Source organism: Temnothorax nylanderi, unplaced genomic scaffold (genome assembly GCF_030848795.1).
Source record: "Temnothorax nylanderi isolate EJ_2023f unplaced genomic scaffold, tnyl_v1.0 TNYL_tig0056_pilon, whole genome shotgun sequence".
NCBI classification, from domain to species: Eukaryota; Metazoa; Arthropoda; class Insecta; order Hymenoptera; family Formicidae; genus Temnothorax; species Temnothorax nylanderi.
This window is the reverse complement of record NW_027249118.1, coordinates 1,055,152-1,073,176: the sequence shown is the minus strand read 5'-3', so window position 1 is coordinate 1,073,176 and position 18,025 is coordinate 1,055,152. Positions and strand designations below refer to the sequence as shown.

General features: G+C 37.7%; 1 long non-coding RNA gene across 1 annotated transcript in view; it reads right to left on the bottom strand.

Moving 5' to 3' along the window:
- Positions 1-1,718: 1,718 nt before the first annotated feature.
- Positions 1,719-18,025, bottom strand: part of LOC139773065 (uncharacterized) — a 111,405-nt gene continuing 95,098 nt past the window's right edge. The window contains exons 9-10 of the long non-coding RNA XR_011718253.1: positions 3,364-3,598; positions 1,719-3,235 (exon numbers count right to left, since the gene is read on the bottom strand). This is a non-coding gene — a long non-coding RNA (uncharacterized lncRNA). The remainder of the gene's footprint in view (positions 3,236-3,363; positions 3,599-18,025) is intronic.

Genomic DNA, 18,025 nt, shown 5'->3' with positions numbered 1-18,025 from the left:
AGTCATATATATTTAAGTGCGTAACATTTTACGTACTTGCAGATCTGTAAATGTACGTAGCAATGAAGAGTGGAGAGGAGAGGGGCACGCGAAATCCAGATCCTAGTGGGAGGACATTAATCGGGACCTGGAGGACAAGGTGGAGAGAGAGGAATGGTATGTGCACGAGACAAATCGAGATAAAAAAGAAAGAGAAAAGAGAAAGAGAGAAATGAGCATTAGTGTCTTTGATGTGCCGCAGGTTTCGAGATAGGCCTTCTCATGCCTCCACAACTCATAGCTTGTCACTCAACTTATATATACATATATGGACGAGCCATCGAACTGTGCAACTCGGACATTACACTTTTTATTTGAAGGCTCTCTCTCTCTCTCTCTCTCTCTCTCTCTCTCTCTCTCTCTCTCTCTCTCTCTCTCGCTCGTTGAGAGAGAGAGAGAGAGAGAGAGAGAGAGAGAGAGAGAGAGAGAGAGAGAGAGAGAGAGAGAGAGAGAGAGAGAGAGAGAGAGAGAGAGGTCCCACTTCGTGTTTGCAATTATGATAACGATGAAATTTTATTATCGGGCGAACGTGTGTGTGTAACAAGAGAAATCTAAGTCTTGTAAAATAAAAATTAATATTATTAACCTTCGTAATTATAAAAAAGATAAATAATGGTTCACATAAATCCTGTACTTTTTATATAGATACTTTTATATATAGATTAAACAACACAAAACATATATACCTATTTGTATAACTTCTATTTTTAGCGTAACACAAATTAAAAAAAAAATTATTTTCTGTCGTTTGCAACAACGACGCTCAGCGTTATCAACTCGAAAGAATATTGATCGAATTTGTTATTTCGCTGTCCGTCATCTCTTAAGACAAAGTAAAAGTCTTCATGTTCATATTCTTATATTCTAATATTATATTCTAATATATTCTAATATTTTATACGTAAAGTCGTAAAGTTTTCAGTATATTATTGGATGTTATCAGACCATCTCTCATAAGCAATGCAACATTTCTAAAATTTACGTTCAAGTATTGTTCAAGTACTCTTTTATTACCTGAGTTTTAAGAATAATTTAATATTTCGTATCACGTTTTGTCAAATTGCGTTTTATCTCCTTGTTGTGCAATTTCATTTTCTTCCAATCCGGTCTCTTTCTGATTTAAGAAAGAAAATTATCTTGTCGTTATGTAAAATCTTGCTCAAAATTCGAATCTTGTACGCATTTCACGTTCTTGTTTGAAAAAGTAGAAGTAATGTTTCCTAATCATATAAGCAGGAAGCGACGATTATCGAAGGAATAATCGTACAGGTAACAGGTTGATAATTGGGTTGTAATAAATTAATTTGTCCACAAAAGCAGTGAAACCAAAACAACGACCGACGCGACGCAACAACAGAAGGAACTTGAATGGAATCTAATACAAAACTCGACCGCTCGCTCTGCGATGGAGGAGCACGAAAGAAAAGACCGAGACGGAACGATCAAAAAGGATCGAAGAGAGACGAAGAGAGATGAAGAGGGAAGGAGAGAGAGAGAGAGAGAGAGAGAGAGAGAGAGAGAGAGAGAGAGAGAGAGAGAGAGAGAGAGAGAGGAGAGAGAGAGAGAGAGAGAGAGAGAGAGAGAGAGAGAGAGAGAGAGAGAGAGAGAGAGAGAGAGAGAGAGAGAGAGAGAGAGAAAGACAGAGAATATTTGGCGCATATAGGTGTGTGTGTGTGTGTGTGTGTGTGTGTGTGTGTGTGTGTGTGTGTGTGTGTGTGTGTGTGTGTGTGTGTGAGAGAGAGTGTGAGAGGCAGAGAGTCCTCCTTTTCTATCTCTAGGCTAAGAGAACCTTCTCGGTTAGACCGATGCTGAAGGCTGAAAGCTGAAAGACGCGGCACGGGTCTCCTTCGACAGGGATATAAGGTTACTTGTGGGAAAGACGCCTACGTCTTATTATGGCTTGTTTTGAGCCCTACCAACTCTTTGGTACTATAATTACGTGGTTATTGATAAGTCGATCAGGTTACCGTCGTGCGAACCTCCTTTCTGACGCGTACAATGTCCTCGCTGGGCCGTGCGCTTGCCGTGCGCTTGCCGGCTCGCCGCACCGTGCGCTTTTCGACGGGACAATGAGACGGGGGATGTTGCTCGTTGTCGGGATCCAGTTATCGGTGGTGGCGGCCGCGGCGGATATCTTCATCCCGTTGCTGGGTTAGGTTGGATTAATACAACACACAACAGGTTGGATTAATATTGCGATACCACGTAGCGTTACGAATCGAAAACTGAAGTATATTGGTCTTTAGATAGCAAAAGAAAAAAAAAGAACAAGAAAACAAAGGAATAACTGATAGATATCGGCGATCAATAGTGGATAAATCGCACCGTCGCGTCGGCGTCGCATTCGAATGCGGCTAGCTAAAAGGATTCCAGCTCTTCAATCGTGCCAGAAACGCACCGCCCCATTGTTTCTATCAAGTCAGATCAGGTATCTATCGAACACGAAGGATCGATAGCGCTATTAACAAATTGAATTGTATAATGGACCTAAGCAAACGCGTGCGAGTGCTGCATCTCGAGGGTATTGTCATGTATATGCGAGGCATTTATCGATTCGTCCATCTCTCCGCGATGTCTAAAGAGAACTTATTCACTCCGATATCCCTCTCAGTTCCCAAAGACTTTGGCCGATCTCTCATCTTAACGATTGTAACAGTGTTTCGTTTCGCTTGTCGCCGTTCCAAATCATTGTACCGAATTGGTCGAACCAAGGTGAGCTGACAAATTTCCGCTCGACGTTTATGGATTGAGAAATCAAGTTCTATGTTGAACCGTATGATCGTGTGCGAATTGAACTCTTCATTTTCAATCGTGGTAAATCATTCATTTTCATACATCAATTTGCAGGACTTAATCGCTATGCAATTTTAAGTCCAACAGATTTTGACCGATAATCTGACTATCTTTTTAAGGATTGATAAAAACACTATTTGATATAATTTAAAAATATGCTAATCAACTTGACTGTAAACTTGTTTATGTAAATTTAACTTTCTGGAAACTTTTTGTGTTGTTATAGAATTGAAATAAAAGGATATGAACAAAATGAGCGGCGTCCTCGTCAAATGATGGATGTTTCGTTCATTTTTCTTTAGAACTATATAGCCGGGTTGTTTTTCTTGTTTTTTTAACGAATATTCGTTCGATAAATATGCAATAACCCTGAAGTATCTTCATTATAGTACATTTACTTCTTCTACGATAAATGATATTGTAAGTGATATATGTAATTGTAAATAAAATTTATGGCAAAGGCTTTATAGACCGATTTATTGTCAAGATTATATGAGAGCTTGGTATAGGAATACAATAATTAAAGGCTACCTGGGTTTCTCCCTTCGCCACCCGCAGGGAAAAGTCATTGTCTCGTGCGGCCAGGTAGCGAAATCCGGCCGGTATATCGAGATCCTTTCCGATCTTCCGTACCTTCGTTTCCCATTAATCAACGTCGGCACGCGAAATTAATTGGCCGAGATCAATGTTTTGGCACTCGGCTCCTCTTACGAAACGAACACGACGATGACGCAACAAACACATGGAGGTGGCCGCGTAGCACGCTCTGAAAAGAAGAGAAAAAGAAGAAAGATAATGGAACGGCCGACGGCGTCTATAGAGTCTTAAAGGAATATTATGAAAGACACTGTCCTCGCTCAGCTATTCCTCAGTTTTTCGGTAACGAAGAAAATTTCGGTGGCATGGCGCCATTATGTCGTGATCCTTTTGTAGGATTTCTCATCCTCATACACGTAGTGAATATTAAATGTGCGAGACGAACGATATGCATTGAGCGCGACTGGTTTCTTTCCGAGTAAATATCTACGTGCAAACAACAAATTTTGCGTTATTAATACAAGATGTCACGCACCTTAAGTGCGAGGTGCAGAATGGATTCAGAATCACAAAAGTTTGCACAAATATCTTGAAATATTTATTTGTAACCGTTTATATCTAAGAACGTAATCACATTAATTGCTCAACAAGTGTATTCAAGTCATTCAAGTGTTCTATATGAAATACAAACGCGAATCTTGATATCCTTAAATGTCCTTAATGTCGTTAAGGATTCACACATTTGTATTATTTATGTCTCGTAAACGAGACATATCGAGCATATCACTCTCATTAATGAAAAATAAAAAAATTTTTAGCTATATCTAAAAATCCAAATATCTCCAAACACATTTTTAGAATTTTTGCAATCAAATTAGAATAAAATGTCATTTACGGTCCGAGCTTAAATCTTTAGTAGCCTAATATTATTTCTGTGTGTATATATGTATATGTGTATAAATATATTTTCCAACTTGGAATTTTTGCCTTTCTAAGACCTTAAATATAATTTCGAAGTGGTTTTTGATATAATGTTGTTAGTATAATTATCTTATGTGTACTTGGAATATCGCTTATCGTTAGAAATGCATATTTATATTATTCGCAGTGTTCAAAAAGTCGCTTTCCAGACGCGGGTTACATAAGAGACAGCTTAAAAATTATCATGAGAAACGTTAAAATTTATATACGGCCTTGGTGGCTTTTTAGTATTAGCCGCCAAATTACAGCGCAACATCGAATTTTATTGTCAATTATTTGATTGTGTGGTGTGTGTGTGTGTGTGTGTGTGTGTGTGTCTATAATATTATATGAAATCAAATAATTGACAATAAAATTCGATGTTGCGCTGTAATTTGGCGGCTATATATATATTTCTTTCCCTTTCTGCTCTCCTCCCTCTCTTCGTTCCAAAACATATTTGTAATGTCTCTTAATAGATACGCGAAAAATGTGTACAATTTTTTCATTTTCCAATTTTATTCTTTCCGAATCATTCTTGAAAAAAATTATATTTAAATTTATATCGTAAGTAAAACATACGATATAATTATATATTTGATGAAACTAATTTACAAATAGATACAATGCCAAATACAATTTCGCTCTTAAAAAAAAAGGCATGTTACCTGAGTGAATTAATTTTTTATCGAAGAATTGAGACCTCTTTTCCGCGATGCCGATTGGTTTTCTCACTGCGCTTACTTCGTGAGCATCTGTTATCAGTTATCGCATATTTTGACAGTTTTATGTATCAAGGAGTTAATAGTGTAAAATGTAATAGTAATAGTATCTATATTAAAACCAAATACCTAGCGCGCGCGTAGCGCGCGTCTGTAATGTCTAGCAACAATATAAAATAACGTGTTAATTAAAAATTTGTCGCTATAAACAAACTGCCTGCTGATAAAAACACTTCAATCTTTTCCTTCTCGCACTGTTAAGGAAAATCGAACAGACAAGTGACTTTTGTGGATCTATGATTCACAATCAGATAACGACATTCCTTTTGTTTCTAATAACAAGAGTTCAGACGTCCAGAGTTGACGAAGACTCAAGTTCGAAAACACACGTTGGTATCCGAAGCGCGTGGCACCGAAATGCCTTGGCATTGGCCGATCGGTCAAACTCGAGTAAGTAACGAATCATCAGGATCGTGCAGCGACTTCAGAAGCGTATGGCGTGCATGCGCAACAAGAATCACCGAGACGCATTTTTGTACGCTTCTTGCTTCTTTGTGATCGAAAAAACGAATTTAAGGATAAAACCCCATCAGTCACTCTGTGTTGATCTTGCTTCCGATAAATATGCCGAATATGCGATCGGAGCATGCTGACGTGCGGCTAGAAATTGTGGTGACGCTTCCCGCTGTCTACGATCTACGTCCTACGTCATCTACGAGCACGATCTACCTAACTCTACTTTACGATATCACGGAGAAAGTCTGGCATAACGGTTGCCAAACTGTTGTCGTGCTCTCCCCTTCCACCCCTGCTAACTGTATATTTTATTTTACGTAAGCCATCTATCTCCAACGTTAAACTTAAAGCTTCTTTTCATTAGATTTTAATCAAGCTGCTCGATTATATTCCCCGTGAAAATGTCTAAAACTCTAAAATAAACGTAATTTATTTTTCTTCGTTTGTTTATAACTTAAGCTATTTTACAACATATGTTTGTATTTCTTACTCTCTCACTGGTAACTCTACATACTTATAATTAGTTCGTTGATACTTTTTCCTATACTTTCCTATATACTATTTAATAACTGTAGGTAATGTCAGAGAATTAGTACAGTTTATGTCTGATAATAGTTTGATATTAACGTATATCTCAACTTTCCAAACCCAGAAAATTGATGAAAATTTTTCAATACTTGCTTTGGCAGTAACATATCAAAAAATACAAATCTCTTAAAAGTGCACACAAACGCATATAAAATAAAAATAAAAAATATTACATAAGTTGTAAGAGTGATAAAGAAAAGGTAAATATTGTATAAATTTCAAAGATCTTGTTAACCAAGTTTCAAAAGGAGACGCGACAAGATTCAAAACGATCAGGTGTCGGCGCGTTTGACACCTTCGCTCCATAGAAGCTCTTTCGTGCGACGTCGTGTCATTTTTCCGCTCGCGTACCCTCTTTTCTTCGTGATCGTGAGCACGGTAGCGTGATCACGTATACGCACTTGGACAGAGAGTCGGCTGCGACGCGATGGTGTCGTAGCTCGTAGCGGCATATAATGCGCGAGAAAAGTCTTGCGGGGGCGGCCGGCGCGTCCAAAGGGGGTTGGCAGAGATGAAAGATGCCGCCTCTAGAGAATCCCACGGCGCGCGGCGCAGCACTCCTTCTCCTCGCGGCTCGCGGTCCCACACAATACAGTCTCGTCGCTCGTCGTCTCGTCGTCTCGTCGTCTCGTCGTCTCGTGAATCGTGATGTGTGCTGGCTTCGACCAAGTCGAAGGAATCCGTTGCGCCGCGCGCCATGCCGAGTGCCGACTGCCGACCACCCGCTGTCCGAGTTGTGACTTCATTTGATGCAACTCGGTCGGACTTTTTTCCCACTCGGCGTAACCCTCTGTTCTCCCTTCCCTCCATAAGAGTCTTACGTACAATTAGAGACGATACCGATACGGATCGTTCGACAAGCCTTTTGTTTCCGTCAACACGCGGGTAACGCGGGTAACGCGGGTAACGCGGGTAACGCGGGTAACGCGTAAATTTTGCTAAACATTAACGTTGATTAACCTTTAGTAATACCGAAAAGAAGCTTTATTCGCATTTTATTTCGCACCTAACTTTATGTACAATAGGATCTAAAAAAATAGAACCTACGTTTATCGCAACACGCATAACACGAGTATGTAGTAGTATTCGTCGATTGCTTCGATAATTTAATATTATAAATTTGCTGTAGATATATAGTTGTATTATGTATAGGATAATTGTCTATTAGTCTATTTCTCTTTCTATTAGGCGATCAACGAGTTCCGAGGTAAAGAAACGGATCGGTACCTCGCGGGATGTCTACGTGTAGTCGGGATCTCCTTTATATTCTCGAGCCAAGTAGGCTTAGATCCGCCGTGAATCGCCGGGACACGTTTATCTGTTTTATCAACAGTGAGGCCACTACACAGCCGCTATCCATCGAGGAGGAACAATGAGAAAGACAGGGGCTTCTCCGGCTTCTCTCTTTCTCTTTCTCCGTTCTCCGTTCTCCGAGAAGGTCTGGTGGACGCGACACAATGGGCCCAATGACTTGCTATAATTGCGCGCTCGCGGCACAGCGCGGCCTACTGCCGGCTTCGTGTCAATTCGAGTGTCCGATCGCATTCACGTTGGAAGCACAGGATGGCGTGTAGCCGTGTACGAGGGGGGTCGAGGGGTGTACAGGGCCTTGCTACGTCCTACGTCTCGAATGCGCGCTCTTTCTCGTATCGACGATCTCTCTCCCGGAGAGGCTTTTGGTTCTCGCTTCTCGCTTCTCGCTTCTCGCTTCTCGCTCGCGCGCCTTGCATCTTGCATCTGTTCTTGCGGAGAACCGGTGACACGCGATTATTTCGATGCGAGTCGATCAAATACACTGACGAGCCGCACTGCTACGTTCTACGTTCACTGTTACAGATAGCGCAGGACACGAGATAAGAATCGTGAGCTTACGCGACTTTTAACTACTCATTTATACAGCAGGTGCTAACCGCTACTAGAGACCTAGAGACGTCGCATCGTATAGTGAATCTTAAACGTATCACAATCATAAGTAATTGGCACAATTTAAACAGATCTCTTAAAGTTTAAAGAATAGAAAGAAAGGATTTCTTAAAGCACCAAATGGAAATGAGCAAGGATAATAAAAATAAAGAAGAATTAGACAGTACTCCCCCCAAAAATTCCAAGTAGTTAAAATTTAAAGAAATTTAAAGGAAACCTCTTTGCACTTTGTAATTTTTATACACGGAAAAAACATAAAGTTGCTTCAATTAAACGTCGACGTCACGCGGGCTGCCACAAGTATAAATAGTTAATTCAATTGGATATTATTGGACCAAATATTTAAATTATTAAAACAATTATCTGATGTTTTTTGTCCATTAATATTGATGTGTTGCATCAATAAATTTTATCTCAATAACATTGATGCTGTTGATACAACATTTTTTTCCGTGTATAATATCTCATAGTGAAAGAGTGAAAGAAGAGAATGAATTAAATAAACATTGTTTCACAATTGATTTTTTGTTTAATAATTGCATGATTAAATACAACATCGTTGAATGTGAATTATCAATAAATAATATTAAAATAAAATATGATATACATATTATAAATAATAGAAAAATGATAGAAATAAAAAAGGAATCTGATCGGAAAAAGTAATATATCTTTAAAGGATTTTTTCATTTTGTCACGCGCTGTTAATAAGGCGAAAAATGAAATTATTTATTTTATATTGTCATATTCTTATTGCTTATCAGTGATCTGTTTTAATAGCCTGAATAGCCATGTATTTTTTATGGATAATCATTTTAAGTTGAGATTAATTGAAAGGTGCATCATGAATATTTTCGAACGATTGACAAATCTTTCACACCATTTCGATAAACATATCTCTATGTACTCATTTTCTGTCATAAGGACGAGACTTTGGCTAACAATAAGATGCTTTCGTTATGCAGCCTACGGAGAAATATGTCGCGCATACCAACTGACCGACGCGACGCCGACGCATCAAGTCCAAGCATTGTGGACTTGAGACAGGTTTTCGGTGAGTTTTATTGGAGCGTGAGCGACTGTCACGCGTGTAATGACGGCATTGTTGCGGCCTGTAGACGAATAATACTCCTCAAAACCCACGTGACATGACGCAACGTTCCCTTTGAGGTTCTACTCTACTCGAATCGTTCCGGCGAGTTTTCACTTGTGCCGATCGCCACAGTGATTATTATCCCCACGTGCGCGCACAAAGAATGATGAATCTGAGGTAGCCGCTTTGTCTGATAATTCCATTAGTCTACTATAGCTTTTAATGACGAAATGGATCCTTTTCCTATATTAAATCGATATTTTTTGCTAAAAAGGAACTAACTCGAGATAGCGCGCGTGTGCAGAAATGTTCAATACAGCTTGGGCGAAACGAATTCAAATCCAGATTAAAATGTTAATTATGTATATTCAATTCTCATTTTGAAAGGTGGATTTCCTTTAAATCAGATTATATACGCCATTACAATTAGACGAGATTAGATAAGTGATATAATTTGTATTCTGCATAATTAAAGAAATTTTGAACACAGACAATAAGAAAAATTTTAAGTCCTTTAAATATATTTAATAGGTATATTACTTGAAGAAATTTTCTTTGCGAGAGAGCAGAGGAGAATTAAGAAATCTTTATACACATATAAATTTAGCAACTAATATGTACATATGTCAAAATCTTTATGACTTTAGTTGAATAGCAATCGAAGCTTCCTCATCTATTTTTAATTTGTTTAATCTTGAAAGACCAAACAAACTCCCTATTCTTCAGTTTTCACTTTCCCTGTAATACTACACGCGCAGGATAAACATGTGCGGATGTGCTATTGACAAGAGAGCTGCATATTCTTTCACTCGATTCTTCATTATATTTACATGTTACAACTTGCAACATATAGTCATCATGAGACTAATCTTAAGTAATGGAAAATCAATACAAGAGATAGAGTATTTAATGAAATGTCGTGTTTGCAGAATAACTGCGTTAATAATTTCACGTTTATATTGTTGTAACGTGAAAGTTGTGCGCTGATGGTGTCATCTGATTGGTTTATCTGCCGAGCAAGCGTCGAAATATATAAATGAATATATAATCGTCAAATTTCTATAAAAACGTAGATGATCGATAGTTAAAGGCTCTGCAGGGCGCTCTGGCGATTAACAGACAATCGATTACTCGTATATACGTATGATGGGCGTGGTGATGCTGCGAGATGGATTCATTAGATTGACACGTCTTTAAATCGATGATTCCACGTTCCATCGATACGACGCATTCGGCTCAAGAGTCAAGAATGCGTTCGAGCTTAAGGTCGACGTGTTAAACGGCATTATCAGCTGGTCGAAAAGCGCTTCGATGGTCGAAGTCGATTGAGATAAAGGAGGTCGTATGGTCGAAATAACGCGAAAAAGTCGACAGCCGCGGGATAGGGACATCAAGGGGTAACGGGGGAAGGTAAAGAATCGGTGGAGGAAGGGTGAACCCCCCGCAGCTGGTAAAGGGTTTACGCTCCGTCAGCTTGGTATACATGCCGCTCGTCTTTTCTTCCACGTGAGCGTTCCAGCTGGTATCGGGCGTGCAATCACACGGAGGATTAAGATGAAGACGGTGTGCGGGAAACACGTAAAGGACCAACCATCTTCACGGCGTTTGCCTTTATTTTCTTCGTTGGATCACGAGAGCCCGCGTTGACGGATTATTCTCGCGCACTCCTTCTTTTATCTTCTTCCAACTCTCAGAATGGTCGATACCATCGCATCGTGCCGATGATTGCAGCGAACAATATTTTTAAAATCTCGCTTGTATCCCTTTTGACATATATAGAAAGTCGCTGTTTATGCTTATATTGCAAAATATCCAACTGTATCAAGAGAAACGTACGCGGTAGCGTTTCGCGCCAAATATGTACTCGTATGTATATATGGTACTTATGTCTATATAATAACTCTACAAGAAAAACACTACTGCGTATTCTCTAATAAAGCACAATAAGGTATATTTGCATGGTCTATACAAGGTTTGTATATCAACAAATATATATCTGGCCGCGTATTTTGAAAGCGAATACGTTGAATCTGCAATTACGTCACTCCATTATCAATTGTGTAAACGCCAAAGTTATGAATCTATTCTGATTGTTGGAATCGACATTCGTTCATGAGAGAATAGTGATAGAATACAACATTATTTGTAGAATGAATGATTTATGTAAATAAATTATGAATGCGTGAAAGGATCAGTTAAAGAGGAAGAGAAGGCGGAAGGAGAATGCTAGAAGGCGTGTTCATTAGCGAGTTGTGACGAGACTCACTAATAAGGATCGAGCAACGAAGAGAAAATGTCGGAACATCACTGATGGAATCCTTTCGATGATATGAAGCAATCTCCAGGAAAAGAGAGGGCAGAGGGTGGGGGAGGGGGGAGGAAGAGAAAAAAGCGGCTCTTTTGAGCGGCTCTTTCTGATATTTTTTTCGCTCCTTTTTACAGCGCCGAGACGCGACAGATACTTACTACTAAGATGGAGCTACTTCATTCTTGTTGTAAATTCATATATGTAAACCCAAAGATACCAGAATGCCTATTTCGTACGAAAATATCAGTATCAGATTTCATGTGTCAGATTTTACTGCAATAACAATAAATTTTTTTCTAATATAAATATCAATATATACATATATCTGTTTATAAATAACATAAAAATAAATGCATATTGATATTTATTGCATGCAAGTAAACATTACAATTATAATTCACAATAAAAAATCTGATGTTCCATTGTAAACTGTAGCTATATTTGGTAGATATGAGTTATAACATATTATAGTAGCTTTTTTATGAAAAGTTCTTGCATTATGAGAACAAAATTTTCCGGTTATAATATTATATAATATATGCATGCGCACTATAGATAGCGCTCGCATGTCATCGCTCGTGTCGCGACTATAATCTGTCATATAAAACATATTTAACAGACTATGCATGGAGAGGAACGTGTAACAAATAGATAAAGATGTATATATTTTTGTCAAAACAATTAAACGATCTTAACTTCATGAGAATAACGTAACATTTTAAAATAATATAACCATTAAGGATGTTTTGCACGTTTCGTGTGTTTCTATACGATTCAAGAGCTATTGATTCTTTTATCATCTACTAATCTTTTCTACGTATAAGCAGGTATCTAACATATCCATTAAGAATCGAAGGTATTGATGGCAGATATGCATAGATAGTCTCATGAGTTGTTTCATCGTTTTGACAGGTTTTTCCTTTTAGGATCATCGATCGACAGGAATACATTGTCCTTTTCTATTCCCGAAAGACAAATGGTGAAGGAAACCGTGATTTTTTTTCGATTTCTCATAAATGACAAATGAATAGTTTATCTGAAATGCTAGCAGGCATATCTATTACATTTTCCTTAGTTCATCTTGTCACAGCAATGTCGTCCATTAGGCCTCTTTACTATACGGTTGTTTGATTCTATCTATATTGATTCTATCACGCTCGATAACAATAAAGTTTGAAGCTGGAATATTATAAAGATTGTAAGAGTTTGGAAGTAATATCGAGAATGTCAAATCACAGAGAGAAATATGCGCTTCTTTTCTCCTTCTTCTCTTTTCTCACTCTTTTCTTCCTCTATAACTGTGTATTTGAAAAGTTTCTCAAAGATTGTATTTTATGTATTACGTTGATATTAAATCATACATGATTATATATTATATATGTTAATACATACTATACTGATTTAACAAAATTTGTAAAAGATATAAAGTGAGAATTAACAATTGGTTAAAAATATTACGACTATAGATCCAAGTTATGAATGCAACTGCCAATTATAAATGATATGTAAAATGTATAATTTTGATCGAAGCACTACATAGATATAGTTTAATGAAATATAAATACATCATTAAACCTATAATAGTCATTTTTAAGAAAAAGCGCGATTCTTGAAAGTAGGAATCATCTAGTTAAACAAATCAAGTATTTGTAGAACTAAATAATCTTCTTATAGAATTATGCTCCCCCTCCCCCTGCCCCCATGTCGTAAGATAGAATCACAGATTTCTATAAATAGATCGCTAACGTGCTATAGTTTGTTACGAGACAACTTGAAGCCACGGACGCCGTCTATTTACCCGGTCATCACATACAGTGCTTTGTGAAGTAGTGTTAGTGTGCTCACTTCGCTTCGATTATATTTATATTTTGTAAAATTACAATAAAATTGAAAAAGAGAATTCTTATATAACTTCATTTTTTTAACGTTTTGAAACAATTAAAAAGATGCCTTATAAGTGTGCAGATTCTTATTACAATTGCAATAATAAAAATTTCAATATATCTTTATTTCGATAAGTATTTATAATTAATTTAAATATTAGTTTCACACACACACACACACACACACACACACACACACACACACACACACACACACACAAACACACACACACAAATGAAGAAATATAGTAATAATTAAAATAGAAAAATATATAGCATCAGAGAGAAGTTCTCTGTTCTCTGAGAGCACATATATATATATAAAATATAAAGTATTCAATAAACTTACGATTAAGGTGATTCTTAAAAGATGCTATAGTTTAGTCATGATCGGGTAAAGGTAGCGGTCATCCCTGCTCCTATTTCAAATTGGCTTCATATTCATCTTATGGAGGTAGCAATCTAGTTATAGAAATCTGTGGATAGAACACCGACCACTAAAAGGATTTTCTTGAATGAAAGAATTCTCCAGCGACGTTCAAACTACTGCCGACGATTTATCCGATCTACACGATCTCCATTCTTGCTATTATTTACAGTACGAAAGGTTCTGCCGCACTGTTCCAAGCACTGTTTTCGAAAATACGGAGAAAAATATTTATGGGATTTGGACGATATAATGACAGCTCTTCCCCTGCGACCATTAGGAGCGATTAGAATGCCGGGGCGATATTGTCCTGCGGATATTGTTCGCATTATCCGATTTTGTTGCCTCGAACCTTCTCGTTTCTTATTCTTCTACCGTTCGATTCCTATGCCGTTTCTTCCGCCTTTTAGCTTCTTAGTTCGCGTGGCTGGTTAAGGGAAAAAGGATTGTCAACCGGCTGGCCAAATATTTATCGTAATTAAGTCCGAGGAAAAGGATTTCCCGCACAAAGTCCAGCCGAACACATCTCTCAGTGTCCGAGGGTATCCGCACGAATTTTCGTTCGTCAATTGCGGGACCGTATTATAGGTACACTATACCTCTTTCTTGTTAAACCAAAAGCGAGATGGCTGCAAGCGACTTATTCCCTAACTGGCGATTCTGGACTCGACCGTTTGGAATAATAACATTGTGCATTGTGTCGGTGGTTTCTTCGATTTCGCTTTGATCCCCTTCAGAACTTTTTTCACTTCGATGCAACTGTGCGGATGCTATTCGTTGATCTAAAAAAAACATATATTTCAGGAAATATCGCATGCGCGTATCTGTATGTAAAAAGAAATTGTGAAAATCTGTAAAAACAAATAAGACTTATGCAAAACAAAATATAATAACGCGTTAACTTCAAGTTGCTTTTAATTTAATATTAACTCTTAATTTGATATTGCTGTTTCTTGGAACCCACAAATTTTTTGATTGAGTATCATATTTTTTAAATTACGTAAATAATGGGCTATGAGAGCCGACGCAAGATCTTTTTTTTTTTTTTTTTGACGGGGGGAAAATCCGCACCGATACGGGGCGGGGAGGGCGGTTATATATATATATATGTGGGACTCCAACCCCCACTAAAAAGCCCCCGGCTGTCCCTCTCGGCACGTTTTACCTGACGGTGGGGGGGGGGGGGGCAGCGGGAAACGCACTGATTCGTCCGCCACCCTGCCGACGCAAGATCTAATATGCGAAAAAATTATATTTAACAATTATTAGTCAATACATATTTTTAAATTTTCGATATTGAGCACCACGGAAGATAAATTTTGTAAAAATAAAAACATTTTGTTTAAATAAAATTTAATTAAAGCTAAATAATCGAGAAATTAACACAGTTAAATATGATTACATCATGACCGTTATGAGTTATGATAACAATCAAGTAAATAGAAAATGTGCCAATATACGATTAGACTGGATTTTTTGTTCCTAATAATATTTTTTGAGTGAATTTATGTTCGCTTTGCAAACCATGCGCCGTTACTGTCGGTTTGTGAAAACACAATCTAAGAAGCTAAAGCTAGAATAGTACATCACAATCATATAATTAAATTGATAAAACAATTTAACAACATATTAATATACTTTTTTAGAACCATTGCAAAGAATATGTTGCGAAAAATATCACCCCAGTCAGAATTTGAATCTGGATCTTTCTACTACCGGGACGGTCTTTACTACTAACAATGAGTTTTGCTATGTAATGACATTTATCGCAATAATCTCAACGCAACAAATTTACGCGAAAAATATTATAAAAGATTCAGCCTAATCGTATATTGGCACATTTTATATTCACTTGATTGAAATTGATATGTTGCGCTATTTTACTTACAGTATTATTAATACATATATTTCGTGAATAGAAAAATGACAGTTACGTATTTTGGCGGACGTTACAATTGCCAGAACGCATCTGATAATATCACCATGGCCATGGGTAAAGATGACGGCATGAACGCGACACACATCCACACGCATATAAACGATACAAAAATTATAACGCCAACAGTCTCCCTCTTCTTCCTCTCACGATAATTACATGCTCCCGGGAGTACACGTGATGCGATGCGCGTAATTCCACACGCTCGCAATTTTGGCACACCTGCCACATGCTTCTGTCCACGAATTAATCACCCTTTAAGATACCTAAAAAATATTGCGCGTATTATTCACATGGACACAGTTATACATGTAGTATTCTGTAAATAATGTCAAATAACGGTATTTTGTATTTCTAAATTAAATATGTGTATAAGCAAAGTGTTCTATCGCAAAATAGTTAATAATATTTTGTGAAAAGGAAAAAAAGAGTGCTATTGTAAAGCATTATGTTAATGTTATGAGCAATTATGCTATTACAAAGCAACATTTCTCGTAAAATTTCTAAATAAATTATCGTCATACATATATTCCTTCAATTCCTTGTTTAGAAAGCAAAGGATTTGTGGAAGAGTGTACTTAACGCGACATTTAGTTGCTATAATACATAGGTATTATATGTAACACTTTTCTGACTGTATAAAGAGAAAATAATAAAAATATCGAAATAATAAACCAATAAACCGATAAACCAATCAAAACCATAGTTTCTGCTGAAAACATACATCTACCCTTTTTGATAGAGGTGCGACGAATCGATTTTATCGCGCAAGGTCAGTCATTCACGACATAAAGAATGCGATAACTTCGCTGACAAAACGTTGGCATCGCGCCAGTCGATTTACGAAAACGACTTTGTCGGATCAACTCGGGACGCGCTCGCCGAGCAAAATCATCGCGATCGGAGGATGATCGAGGAGGACAGCTCTAGCGGACGGTGGCATCGTAGTCATCGACTGCAGTCCCACGTCCGTGGCAAGGGTTGGCAGTTAAGATGGATCACCGCGCGGCACACGGTGTCGTCAAAGCTCCAATCCTGTTGCCGCGAGCGGATGACTTTATGTGCTTGTTGTTATGATTTTATTGTATTATATATCTAAAAATGTGTGTGAGCGTTCTCTGTGCCAGGATAATCGGGCTCCGTCCGCATGGATAGACTCGCGTTGCTGAAAACACATACTTATGTATATAGGTATTCTGTTTATATTAAAATTTTTGTCAAATTCTTTGCTACGAATTCCCAAATGTAGGCCAAAGAATCGCCGCAAAAATATCATTTTAAAAAAAACTATCACGAGATAGAGTAAAATGCACTGTATTGCAATAAGCATTTCAAGTTTAACAATTGATATTCGGCGACTTGATAATGCGTTTCTCAGACTAGCATAAATTGATGTAAATATAAAATTTTGTGCAAGAAATTGGAAAAGCTGACGATTTGTTTAAATGTTGATACAGGGTACAAATTTGGACTTGTTTATTCCTGTAATCGTGATGTATGTACAGTATGTACACCGATGCATAAAAATTCATAAAAATTCCAGTTGACTATTTATTGTCGACCGGTCTCACATCGATAATTTATACTCGCATGATGTCGCTGTGAATATTGAATCGACCAAATTAGGGTGGTGAAAGGTGGCGAAAGCGACAGGAAGGATAATTCTCGCGTCAGAGGGTGTCTGCCGATAGTAGCGGGTAATAGTCAATAGTAATTGATATAATGAGCGTTTCACGCCCGGATCGCTTTATCCATTGTAGCAATCTATTTCGTGCCGTCGTTAGCGTCTGGTGTTGATGAACGTTGTGTTGGTTGATATCGAAGCATATATATATAGCCACCCGTGTATCTCATCAAGAGAGCCTGGCCTCTTCTCTCTCCCCCATCATTCTCACCCCTCAAAGAACACGCCATCGGTAGGTGAATTAAATCGTCATCTGTTCTTGCCCCGTAATGCTCCCTGATTGGTTTAATTGGGACTGTTGCGCGCTAATATGCAAATGCCCAGCCGCTTGGGTCATTGATACATGATGTATTCAAGTACCGAGAATAATGTAGAAATGTATATCAAAGGCACTATCATTATACCAGACTTAATACGAATGAATTAATACGATAGCTTAATTAAAGAATGCTTTCTGCTCTGCTTGCATGGTCCCATATCTATTGACTATGAAATACTATAGAGTGATTACTTGACATACGGTATAACAGTAAGTAATGGATGGTGTGAAAGTTATTTTTACATAAATCATAGAGTTATTATTTACTTTAATTCATTCACTGTCGACAAGATTTTT